The sequence below is a fragment of the Capricornis sumatraensis genome, chromosome 20, assembly GCF_032405125.1.
Source record: "Capricornis sumatraensis isolate serow.1 chromosome 20, serow.2, whole genome shotgun sequence".
NCBI lineage: Eukaryota > Metazoa > Chordata > Mammalia > Artiodactyla > Bovidae > Capricornis > Capricornis sumatraensis.
In genome coordinates this window covers 58,308,617-58,322,194 of record NC_091088.1, presented here as the reverse complement: position 1 = coordinate 58,322,194, position 13,578 = coordinate 58,308,617, and positions in this window count along the sequence as shown.

Sequence of the window (13,578 nt, the reverse complement as noted above, 5' to 3'; positions counted from 1 at the left end):
ATACAACTCAACACACCCACTCACATCCGCGTTTTCTTTTCAAAATACAACCTAGTGCAACACACTAACTCAGGCACACACACACACACATATTCTTCTTCCAGAAACAGCATGTGTAGGGACTTTCCTGGCGGCTAAGACTCTGTTCTCCCAATGCAGGGGTCCCGGGTTCAATCCCTGTTCAGGGAACTAGATCTCGCATGCTGCAACTAATGAACCCAGGTGCTGCAATGGAGACCCAGCACAGCCAAACAAATAAATAAGCATTAAAAAAAAAAGAGAGAGAAAAGGAAAATAACACACATACACTCCCCTCTGAAAAACAGAACCCAACAGACAGGTACATTTTCCTTTCAGAAATAAAGGCCGTGGGCTTCCCTGGAGGCTCAGTGGTAAAGAATCCATCTGAGAATGTGGGAGACACAGATTCAATTCCTGGTCCGGGAAGATCCATATGCCACAGAGCAATAAGCCAGTGTACCGCGACTACTGAGCGTGCGCTCTAGAGCCGGGGAGCTGAAACTGCGGAGGCCAAGCGCCTAGAGCCTGTACTCTGCAACAGGAGAACCCACCTCGACGAGAAGCCCACGCAGCAAGGAAGACCCAGCACAGCCCAAAACAAACCAAACGATAAGAAAGAGAAATAAAACGCCAGACAGAAATCAACGTATGGTTACCAAAGGGGGCAGAGGGTGCGGAAGGATAGATTGGGGTTAACATATACACATGTAAAATCAATAACCAACAAGAATCTACTGTAAACCCCAGGGGACTGTGCTCAATATATTATAACTTACAGCGGAAAACAATGGGAAAAATAAAGAGAAAATCCAACCGAATCACTTTGCTGCACCCCTGAAACTAAAAGCCAGCACACAAATAACTCCCCCCCTCACCCCTCTTCACTTGCGAAAATGTAACCCAATCCCGTCACTCCCATTCGGACTGTCTCCTTGAACATGCCCTCTCCCACACCTCCACATCCTGCCAGCGCCAGCCCTCCATCCCACGCCTCCCTCCCTCGCCGGCTCCCAGGACTCGCGGTGGACCTGTCATCGTTCCTCCCCGCTTCCTCCACCGCCCCTGCCCGGCCACACACAGACACACTAGAGTTTCACACACGAATGTGCAAATGACCCGACGCTGGCTCTTACACCTTCGCAGGCGGGTGCCCACGGCACAGACACACGGAGACACACGGAGTTCCACGTTCTCATGCACAGACTCGCAGGCTGACTTCACTCCACCCATGGCATCCCCAAAAGCAGCGCCGCGCTTTTCACACCTGCGCACATGCTCACAATCACATCCACTCAGACACAGAGCAAGGGCAGGTGTGTAACCACAGGGGTTTTACACACTGCAGGCTCTCCACCCCGAATCTCCCTCTTTCTCTATGTATATGTGCTCACGCACATATCGATCTCCATGTACGCTGTACGTATGTGTGCGTATATCACATCAGACTTATTAACAGCTTCACACCTTACACGCAAGTCCTATAAATGATCAGACTCACAACCACGCCAGTTCATTGAGTCATCTTGACAACCATGACCCTTATTCACGTATACAACCTTCTACAACATCACGCACAACCTCGAACAGCTGAGTCGACTGTTCAGACACGGCCTCATAGAGTACCACTCACAGACATACGGCTCGACCACAGCCACGCATCACTCGGACTGTCCTTGACACGTCTCCGACACTCACACATCCTCCCAAACAGCACACTCCCCTTCACCTGCTCAGCCCCGTGTGTACCAGCACACAGCTGACCACAATAATCAGTCACACTCCACACATCCATCCTGTACCCCACAGCACACACCTCCCTGCCATCCCCGCCCCCACCAGTCTTACCATCAGAGAGACAACCACGGCCACGCAATTTCTTGGTCACATACCTAACCCTATAAACAGTTCAACTCTGCCAAACACACACACACACACATACACACACAGCATTACAGACTCACCATCAGAGGTGGCCCACATTCTCACACCACTGAAAGTTTCACATCATTCACAAGGTCCTTTGGTGCCCTCACAGGGCTAAACGGACAGGCCATCCCCTGTACCAACCTGTACCCACATCTGTACGCACCGTTTGACACCATCACACACATCTGAGCTTTCTACACCATCTCTCGTGCACACTCACGTCCAATATCCACGCACATATACACTTGCAGCGGGAGTGTATGGTCCGCTCCCCAAACCACACAACTTAACCCCTGGCCGGCCGGCTGAGCCCCGCGCACCCCGGTTTCACAGCCCGCCAGCCTGCCAGCCGGCCGGGCCGTCACAAGGGCCCCCTCCCTCTCCCAGGCCCCGCCCCGTCCTCGCGCCTGTTTACCTGCGCCCCGAGAGAGGGGGCGCGGCCCCAGCGGGCCCTCCAGACCCGGGAGAGCCCTAGAGCGGGACAGGGGGCGTCCAGGGACCCCAAGGCCCGTCCCCGTCTCCAGGCCAGCGGTCCCAGGGGTGTGCCAGGCCCAGCCCACACCCTCTGCCCCCGCCTCCATCCTCTCGGCTCCCGGGACTCCCACCCCGCACTCCTGGCGCCCACCTGACCGCGAACGGCTCCAGGTCCCGCTTCTCCGCGCTGCGCACGCACGCGCGCTGCCCGCAGCTGCGCCCGCAGTCTCCGGCCGCGGGCGGCTCCTCCGCGGGGCGGGGCGGCCCGCAGCCCCGCCCCGCAGGTGAGACCGGCCCCGCCCGCCGCTCCTGGAAAGTTAAGCCCAGCCGCCCCAGCGCTGCGGGAGTAGCAGAGCCTTGTGCGCGCGTTTAGCCGGTAGTCTCTGCGGCACGTCGAATCCGAGATGATTGCAGGCGCGCGGGAAATGCGAGTCTCCGCGAAACTAGAATCTTGGAAACTCGAAATCTTAGAAACTTTGCATCCCAGACGGATGGCCTTCTTGCAAGGCCAGCCTCCGGCCCTTCGCCTCGGCTGTGCGCCCGCTTTGGAAATCTCTCCACATAGATCTCGACGTCTGTCCTTTTTCAAAGGCCGTTTCCTCCGAGAGGCCTTCCTTGCCGCTTCTAAAATACACCCTTCCCACCGAAACACAACCTCATTTATCTGCTTGATTTTGTTAATAAATTTTTTCAGGACCTAAAATTATATAACATTATAATTACTATGTTATGTTACATCACGTTATTGGCGAGGCTAAAAATCTGGCTCTGAGTTCACATCATGTTTCACCGTTTACTGGCTGTGCAGGCTTTGGACAGTAACTTAACCTCTCTGTCTCCGTTTCCCTGATCTCTAATGGATTAGTCAAAAGCTGTGAGGACTGAATGCCTTAATATATGGATTGGAAGCATTTAGCAAATATTAGCTGCTGATTTTGTGGTGTTATATTATTGGTTCGGCTTTCCAAGTGGAGCTAAAAAAAGAAAAACCACCTGCCTATGCAGGAGATATAAGAGATGCGAGTGCGATCCCTGGTTTGGGAAGATCCCCTAGAGGAGGGCATGGCAGTCCACTCCAGTATTCTTGCCTGGAGAATCCCATGGACACAGAAGTCTGGCAGGCTACAGTCCTTTGGGTCACAAAGAGTCAGACACGACTGAAGCAACTCAGCACAGATGCATTATTGTTCTCCCCCAGGGAAAGGTGTACATCAAGGCTGTATGTTGTCACCCTGCTTATTTAACTTGTATGCAGAGTACATCATGCAAAATCCTGGGCTAGATGAAGCACAAGCTGGAATCAAGATTGCCAGGAGAAATATCAATAACCTCAGATACACAGATGACACCACCCTTATGGTAGAAAACGAAGAGGAACTGAAAACCCTCTTGACAATAGTGAAAGAGGAGAGTAAAAAAAAACTGGCTTAAAATTCAACATTTAAAAAACTAAGAACATGGCATCTGGTCCCATTACTTCATGGTGACTAGATGGGGAAACAATGGAAACAGAGACAGATTTATTTTCTTGGGCTCCAAAATCACTGCAGATCTTGACTGCAGCCATGAAATTTAAAACATGCTTGCTCCTTGGAAGAAAAGCTATGACCAGTCTAGACAGCGTATTAAAAAGCAGAAACATTGCCAACAAATGTCCATACACTCAAAGCTATGGTTTTTCCAGTAGTCATGTATAGATGTGAGAGTTGGACAATAAAGCTGAGCGTTGAAGAATTGATGCTTTTGAACTGTGGTGTTTGAGAAGACTCTTGTGGGTCCCTTGGACTGCAAGGATATCCAAGCAGTCAATCCTAAAGGAAATCAGTCCTGAATATTCATTGGAAGGGCTGATGCTGAAGCTGAAGCTCCAGTACTTTGGCCACCTGATTCAAAAAGCTGACTCATTAGAAAAGACCCTGATGTTGCAAAAGATTGAGGGCAGGAAGGAGAAGAAGGGGAAGACAGAGGATGAGATGTTTGGATGACATCACTGACTCAATGGACATGAATTTGAGCAACCTCTGGAAGATGGTGAAGGACAGGGAAGCCTGGTGTGCTGCAGTTCATGGGGTCTCAGAGTCGAACATGACTGAGCTACTGAACAACCTTAGAATGCCAGCTCCCTGAAGGCAGGGCTTTGTGTTGTAAGCATGTTATCTTTAGCAACAGAACAACGTGGTGCAAAGTAGGTGCTCAATAAATACCTGTTGAGTGACTTACTCAATAAATCAAGTCCTAGAAACATAAATTGGCCAAAGATAGGCTCACAGGATTTTAGCATGATCACCTGCTTTGCCAAACCCTGCAGTATCCCGGTCACTGCACTATAGTATATATCCAGCAGAGGGCGCTGCTGGCCCGTGGACCAGGCACCAGACTGGGGCACCACTCCCCTATTCTCGGAGCCTCAGTGCAGATGCTCCCGCCTGCAGGAACCTCTCGCTGGAGGATACGACCTTCCTGGGCTCCTGCGACCGTCTAGGCTCCCACATTCCAACCCTGCCCACTCTAGGTCATCACATGTCTCTCTCCCTCGCTGGAACACCAGAAGGACTGACAAAAGCCAAGGCACATTCCCCAGCACAGCCTGAGCACAGAGAAGGCACTGACAATGGCTGTTGATTGATTGATGGAAAATCAAACTCAAACTCACGCTCTTACTTCTCCAGGTACGTCTAGGGAACAGGGTGGAAGAAGGCAGCTGAGCCCTTGTCCCCGATTGTTCTGGCCCCAGGACACTGGTCACTGATTCTGGAACTGCCACACGCTCACTCCAAACCAGTGCACCGAGTCAGATGGTTTAAGGCACATCCCTGCTCCGTCATCTGTTGGCTGTACAATCCCTGAGCCAGGAGCCAAGCTCTCTAGTCCTCACGGTCCTGGTCTGTAGAAATGGACTCACAAGGGTAACCTATTTTGTGAGGCTGATGTGGGGATTAATGAGTAATCCCTTTAAAAGGCAACCAAGCCTACTCATCACAACTACTGAGCCCATGTGAGACAACTAGAATCCTCGCACTGCTATGAAAAATCTTGCATGACACAACAAAAACCCAATGCAGCCAAATAAATAAATAAAAAAGAAAAAAAAAAGTGGTGTCAGAAGGATGCTCAGAGATAACAAAAGATTACAGAATGAAAAGTAGGTCTTTGTCTCTCCTTGATCCCCAGATACTCTTCCAAGAAGCAGACATGATTCGGTTCAGTTCAGTCACTCAGTCTTGTCCGACTCTTCGAGACCCCATGGACCACAGCACGCCAGGCCTCCCGGTCCAACACCAACTCCCGGAGTTTACCCAAACTCATCTTCATTGAGTTGGTGATGCCATCCAACCGTCTCATCCTCTGTCGTCCCCTTCTCTGCCTGCCCTCAATCTTTCCTAGTGTCAGGGTCTTTTCAAATGAGTCACCTCTTCGCATCAGGTGGCCAAAGTATTGGCATTTCAGCTTCAACAGCAGTCCTTCCAATGAACACTCAGGACTGATCTCCTTTAGGATGGACTGGTTGGATCTCCTTGCAGTCCAAGGGACTCTCAGGAGTCTTCTCCAACACCACAGTTCGAAAGCATTAATTCTTCAGCTCTCAGCTTTCTTATAGTCCAACTCTTACATCCATACATGACTATTGGAAAAACCACAGCCTTGACGAGACAGACCTTTGTTGGCAAAGTAATGTCTCTTCATTTTAATATGCCGTCTAGGTTGGTCATGTCTTTCCTTCCAAGGAGTAAGTGTCTTTTAATTTCATGGCTGCAATCACCATCTGCAGTGGTTTTGGCAGACATGATTACCAGTTTCTAATATCCTCCTGAGCTAGTCCACAGAAATGAATTGTGTGTGACTGAGCGTGAGTGACCATTTAAGAAAAACGCAAATGAGAAAAACCTGACCCCTGGAGGGTAATGATGGCTTTGACTTTGGGTGTGGTGACTTGCTTTGGCCAATCGCAGAGGGGCACAAGTGACAGTCCTCCCAGTTCTGAGCTTAGATCTCAGGGGCTTTGAAGATTCCCTCTTGCATCCCAGTGGAGGCATGACACAGCCCCTGTGTGTTCCCTCTTACCACAACATCTCCGTATTGTTAAAAGATACACTGAGGCATGTTAACATTTTATTGCGTTTACTTAAAATCCATTCAAATCGAGCAGCACCCAATCTAGCAGACAGAAAGGAGCTTCGAGGAACTAAACAAAACGGAAGACTCATAGGAGGAAGGGAGCAGGAACAAGAAAGTTCCTGGAACAACAAAGCAGGCAAAAAAGCAGACTGGTTATGGTGAGGTCACTTTCCTTTAGGGACGGCAGGCACCTATCTGGGAAGATTACCCAGCTAGAGCTGATCGGAATGGCTGGTTTAAGATTCAGTCTCCGGGAGAGCCACAGCTGTCATTAAGTCTTGATTTTATGACATGGGTCTCAGCATTTTGAGCCTGTTGTCTCATTTTTAACATAATGGTATAGAACAAAGCTTCCCAGTCTCACCCAGCCCCAAACAACCAACTCTCAGCCAGCCCTACATCCGCTTTTAAGCTCCTGCATTTTGGGGTGATGTGTTTCACTGTATTTTTGTGGTAATAGGTTATAGAATTGTCCTCACTTAGGTGGCTTCCCTTGTGATTCAGATGGTAAAGAATCTGCCTTCAATCCAGGAGACCCTGGCTTGATCCCTGGGTCAGGAAGATCCCCTGGAGAAGGGAATAGCTGCCTACTCCAGTGTTCTTGCCTGGAGAATTCCATGGACAGAGGAGCCTAGTGGACTACAGTCCATGGGGTTAGAGTCTATGGGGTTGCATAGAGTCAGACACAACTGAGTGACTAACACTTTCACTTTAGCAATATCCTTGGTGCTATGATCCAAGGGCTTCCCTAGTGCCTCAGTGGTAGAGAATCCGCTTGTCAATGCAGGAGACCCGGGCTTGATCCCTGGGTCGGGAAGATCCCTTGGAGGAGGAAATGGCAACCCACTCCAGCATTCTTGCCTGGAGAATCCCATGGACAGAGGAGCTTGGTGGGCTAAAGTCCATGGGGTCACAAAAGAGTCAGATACGACTTAGCGACTAAACAACAACAAACAACTATGATTTTAACGTATTTTCTCATATGTTGAAATCCTAACCTTCAAAGGTGATGGTATTAATAGGCGGGGCCTTTAGGCTTCCCTGGTGGCTCAGAGGTTAAAGTGTCTGCCTCCAATGCGGGAGACCCGGGTTCCATCCCTGGGTTGGGAAGATCCCCTGGAGAAGGAAATGGCAGCCCACTCCAGTATTCTTGCCTGGAGAATCCTATGGACGGAGGAGCCTGGTAGGCTACAGTCCACGGGGTCGGAAAGAGTCGGACATGACTGAGCAACTTCACTCACTTTGGTATTAGTATGATGTGATTAGATCATGAGGGTGGAGCTCTCATGAATGGGATTAGTGCCTTTATAAGAGAGAACCCATAAAGCGCCCTTGTACCTTCTGCCTCCTGAGAATACTGCAAGAAAATCTGCAATCCCTGGCCCTTTTGCAGCCTCAGCATCCACTCTCTATAAAATAAGGCTTCAGCATAAAGAGGTAAAATGAGGAAGGGAGTGACTAACTCATCCAGTCTGCTTCTGCTACTTTCCAGCTGGGTGATTTTGGGCAAGCAACTCAGACTCTCTGGCTTCACTTTCCTGCTGTGTAAAATTTTCAGGACCTACCTCATAGTACTGTTGGAAAACTAAAACTGGTTAATACACATACAGTGATTGAAACCTGAAGTCAGACTGCTAAGGTGATGAAGTGGGCAAGCGGATGTGGGCCTGAAGACCTAGAAAGGGACTCTGGGGCTGACGATATAGTCTCACCTTGCCGAGAAGTCTGGAAATTATCTTCACCAAACACTGAACCTACCTTCAGCAGCCCTGTGCCAGTTGGATTCCCAGCTCTGCTCTCTCCCAGCTGTGCAACCTTGGACAAGTCAGTTAACCTCTCTGAGCCTTATTGCTGGTAAGGCTCAGAATGGTAAATGAGTTAGGAAATGTCAAGCAGTTAGCCTAGTACTCGACATGTAGGAGTGCTCCGAGAGTTAACTGTTACTCAGTCGCTAAGTCGTGTCCGACTCTTTGTGACCGCCACGGACTGCAGCACGCCAGGCTTCCCTGTCCTTCACTATCTCTTAGTTTGCTCAAACTCATGTCCGTCGAGTCGGTGATGCCACCCAACCATCTCATCCTCTATAGCCCCCTTCTCCTCCTACCCTCAGTCTTTCCCAGAAAGCAGAGAGGCCATTTAACCTCCACGCTGACCTCCTTCTAGCATGTCCAGTTTCCCGGAGGAAGCATAGTTCTGAGAGCAAGAGGTGTTCCTTCAGCCCTTGTAACAATTTTGTAAGCATTTGGTAGGAAAGCCCTTTATGCCTAAGCTGGCCGGAGGGGTTTCCTATTGATTGACAAGGCTATTTTTTACTTAGTCAACAAACACTCATTTCTCCTGCGAGCATTGGGGAGCCATGACAGGTTCGGAGCAGGAAAGGTCAGCAGGGAAGTCGGTGAAGGGGCCAAGACTGGGTCAGGAGACCAGCGAGGAGGCTAGGGCAGGAGGGAAAGTGGAAGTCCTGAGGTATGGGACGGGGGAGGGACAAGCCTTGGAGACTGAGGGGCTCAAGGGGTGGGAGGAAGCTATACGATAGGGGTCACAGTGCTCCCCAAGGCCAACCCCACGGCCAACTGTTTCTGCGAGACTCAAGATAAAGGAGGTAGGGCTTATGACTGCGAGGTCCTGCTGGAGGGTTTGATTGGCTCAGCCCAGGTCACATGACTGCAAGGTCCTGCTGGAGGGTTTGATTGGCTCAGAACAGGTCACATGAGCGAACCATTGCGGCAAAGGATTCTGGGAAACTGAGTTTCTAATATTTGGGCTTCTCCAAAGGAGGTGGTCAAAGGGTGGAGAACTCCCTCAATATAGAAAGGGCTTCGGATGCTGTGTGGCCAAGAGGAATGTCAGATGTCCACACAAGGGGTTACTAGGGGCCTCGGGGGCTGGGCTGTGTGTGACGTGGCTGGATCCTGTCTCTCCTTTGCTCACAACCCTCAGGGACTCCCATCGGAGCCCTAGGACCCTACAGGTCTGCTCCTGGTCCCCCTCCAACCTCACATTCTTCCTCCCATTCTCCCCTCCATCTGCTCCAGCCTCCTCCCCGTCTCTCTGACATGCCAAGCCACCCCCACCTCAGGGTCTTTGCACCTGCTGTCCCCCTTCCAGACACCCACATGGCTGGCTCCCTCTGGGCTCTGCCTGGATGTCACCTCCCCAGAGAGGCCTGACCCGATCTCCTCCGCTGTGTCCCGTCACTTGCATTTTTACCCTCTGTCTCTTTCCTTCAAAGCCCCATTGTCCCCAACATTAAAATGTATAACAACTTGTTCACCCTCACTAAAATATTAACTCCATAAGGACAGGGGTTTGGGTTATCTTCTGCTGGGTCCCAGTAAGTGCTTAATAAATAACTGTTGACATGATACACGCCTTAACGACTCTAGACCAGTTCCTTTTCATTCTCTGGGCCTCAGTTTCTGTAACTATGAAGGAGTGCTTTGACACACTGACCTTGCTGGGACAGGACAGTGAGGGGAGCGATCAGGGACTAGGCCCCAAGGAGAAAAGCTTTCTAAATAGCCCCCCTACCACCAGGAACATTGGGAGAGGCAGAAAGGGCCCCCCTTTCTCTAGATCAGTGCTTCCTGCCTAGCAAGAAGCAGGGGAGACCCAGGAGGAGGGAGGAACTCCAGAGGGAAAGGAACATTCTCTTCTTTGTTTCAATGCTGGGTGCTCCCTGGACTTGCCCGATCCTTGCATCCTGAAGTCTTGGTGCCTTCTAGGCCGAAGACGCTGTTCCCTCTGTGACATCCCATTTCTGCAGAATCTCCTCCTCAGCCCTTGCGGTCCCCGATCAAGCCTGGATCTGAGCGCGTCCCTGACCTGAGCTGCCACCCAGCCCCCTTCTGCCGTGGCTGGGGTTGGCCTCCCCGAGCTCTCGGCTGCCCTTGTAAGGAGGCGAGGCCAAGGGACACCCGAGACTCTGGGTTATAATTAACCTGGACACGTGGCGACCTCACCCCACCAACACCTGCCCCCATGCCCCCCCAGCCCCAGCACCTCGGGTCTCCCAGAGGAGATCGAGAGCAGTGAGTTCTAAAAATAAACTCCCTTCCCGGCAGGCCGTCCCTCTCTGTCTCCTCCACAGCAGAAATCTCCCTGGGTCACTGGGCTGGTCGATTGGAGTGGAAAGGGTGACCACCACCTTCAACCTGGCCTTGAGTAAGAACCGCCCTAGCTCGGCCCAGCCTCAGTTTCCCTCCCCTGCACTTCCGAGGAGGAAAGTGCATCCCAGCACAGGGTTCTGGGGTCAGGCCGTCCCCTGTTCCCACCTCGGCCTTGGTCACACACTGCCTGTAGCTGGGTGACAGCAGGCAAGTCACACAGCCTCTCTGGGCCCTTTCCTCTGCAGGAAAACCAAAGACCTGACCTCCAGGGGCCATTGCAAGGCTTCCCCAGGGACAGAGCTCAGGACCTGCTGTGTGCTGGGGTCAAGGCCACTGGGGGCTCAGGGGAGGCCAGTGGCCTAGCGGAGGGCCAGGGGAGGGTGACTTCTACGTGCCTGGGACATTTCCTGACACTATCCCGTGGCCCCGGCGGGGCTCCAGCTGTCCCCGCCAGCCCGACTCAGCACTTGGTCGGGGGACCAGCTTGGTTGCGGGGGGGATATGGGCCCAGACCCTGGCGCGGCCCATACAAGGCATAGGGCTGGGCGCGAGGCATGCCTGGGTTTGGGGTGGGCACGATGCCTGGGCAGTGAGGTGAAGAGCTCAGCTGCCCTCCAGCCCGCTCCCAAGGGGCAGCCCCTCCCAGCCAATCACACAGCTCAGGCCCCCCCTATATAAGGCCAGGGCTGCAGGACCTTCCTCTGGGTCAGTGTCGCCTCCGGGATACAGACAGCCCCTTCCAGCACCGCCCAGCCAGGTACTGCCCGGGGTAGGGTCCAGAGTGGGGTGTCTTCCATAGGAGCCAGAGGTCGAGCTGTCTCTGGAAGGGGACTTGCATGTTGCCCCCCACATGCCCCCGTGCACAGGCAGGTCAGTGTGTGGCAAGGTGGTCCTTATGTCCGAGGGTCCCCTCCAGCTACAGCCCCTGACTCCCGGCCATGCCTGTGATGGCTGGGGCACGCATCCTGGGGGGAGACCCAGGATGGAAAGGAGCCTTGACAGCGGCCAGCTGTCGCCCCCCTGCAAGGGGCTGCGGGCCAGGCCTTGTTCACGATGGTCTGTCGCCAGAACTGGGTGCCGTAAGCCGTGGGAGGTGTCTGTGTATCACCTGTCAGGGTCTTTGCCTTGGTGACCTTGTGGTCCCACTGCCTTCTGCACAGCGTGACCTTGTGTCTGTCTGGCTTTCCGTGGCTCCTGCGTGAGTCCCTGTATGCCGGTGTCCCTGAGCTGGGAGGTGTGCACATGTGGGCCCATTTACCGTGCGACCTGGGGGTGCGTACGGGTGTGTGCAGGAGGAGCTCTGGGTTACGTCTGTTGGTGTTTCTTGGGCTCCCCGACCTTGCTTCCCTGCCCTCTCCCGGCCTGCCCCCAGGAGGGATGGGGGTGGGGACATGCTCTGAAGGGGGCTTTCTGGGCTGAAAGCCCTTGAGCCCCAAAGCCTGAATGCATGTGCTCCCAGCCACCCTGGCCCACCTGTCTCTGGCCTGCTGACGTGGTGCAAGCCGAGCCCCCTGGAATGTGAGGGTGGGGTGGCAGCTGGGGGTGGGGGAGAGGAGTCTGCCAGATTCTAAAAATAAATCCCCACCCTGAACATCAACTCCAAAGGCTTTCGTGGGTTCCATCCCCCTTGGCCTGATGCCTCGGCCTTCAGCTCACCCTCGTGCCCATCTCCTTCCCACCGTCCTACCCACTTCCCATTCCTGGAGCTGGGAACGAACATCTCGTCCCTACCACCACCGCTAAAGGGTCCTCCCTCTTCCTGCGTCTTGTGAATAAAATAACAACAGTACAGCAACCACCCTTCTAGGTGTGTGCATGCTAGTTGCTTCAGACTCTTTGTGGCGCTATGGACTGTTAGCCCACCAGGCTCTTCTGTTCAAGGGATTCTCCAGGCAAGAGTACTGGAAGGGGTTGCCATTTCCTCCGCCAGGAGATCTTCCTGATCCAAGGACTGAACTGTCATCTCTTACATCTCCTGCATTGGCAGGCAGGTTCTTTACAAGAGGCCCCAGCTCCATGCCAGGGCCTGTGCTCAACTGGCTTTGTGCTGGATTCAAAGAATCCTCCTGGCAACCCCATGGGAAAAGTTCAGTTCACAGAAGACAGAGGCTCAGAAAGACTGAGAAGTTGACCTAGGGTCACACAGCCCAGAGATGGCACGGGTGAGATTTGAACCCAGCTCTGTCGACTTCAGAGGCTGAGCTGTTACTAAGTGTGCCCTGCGGGATGGGGGCAGGCACCCTGCCCCTCCTCCCTCGACTGAGCACCCAGGAATCTTCATAGAGAGAACGGCCCTTCTCTGCTCGCACACTCATTCCCAGCAACAGCCTCCACCCTCACCAGCTCCTCGTAATTCAAAACAACAATAATAACAATAGCTAGCAAAATAATTAGTGTGTGTCGGGCACTATTTTAAGTGCTTTACGTAATGAACTCATCACATCCTTCCAGCACCTCCTTGAGATGAATGCTATTCTACCAGCATTTTACAGGTGATTACTTTGTGGCACAGAGAGGTTAAGTAACTTGCCCAAGGTCACACAGCAGAGCTGGGATTCAAAGCCAGGCTGCCTGATTCTAGAACCTATACTCTTATCTATCAGTTATCATATCTTATCACAGGCTTGAGGGGTTCTCTCCTCCATTTTTCCAGCTGGAGAAAGTGAGGCTCTAGCAATGCTATTAGCCTAGGGTCACCAGCAGGATAAGGCAGAGCTAAGATCCCAACACCAGACTGATGATACATCCTGTTGAGATGCAGGGGCTCAGAGAAGGGATCCCTCTGGGTCCAAGTCACACAGCCCAGGACGCAGGACTGGCTCTCAGGCCTGCCTGACCCAGAGCCTGGCTCTGCTCGCTTGCTGGTCTCCGTGGATGTGACCTAACTTCCCCCTCCACCCCTCCCCACTAGGCCCCCAACACCACCACCACC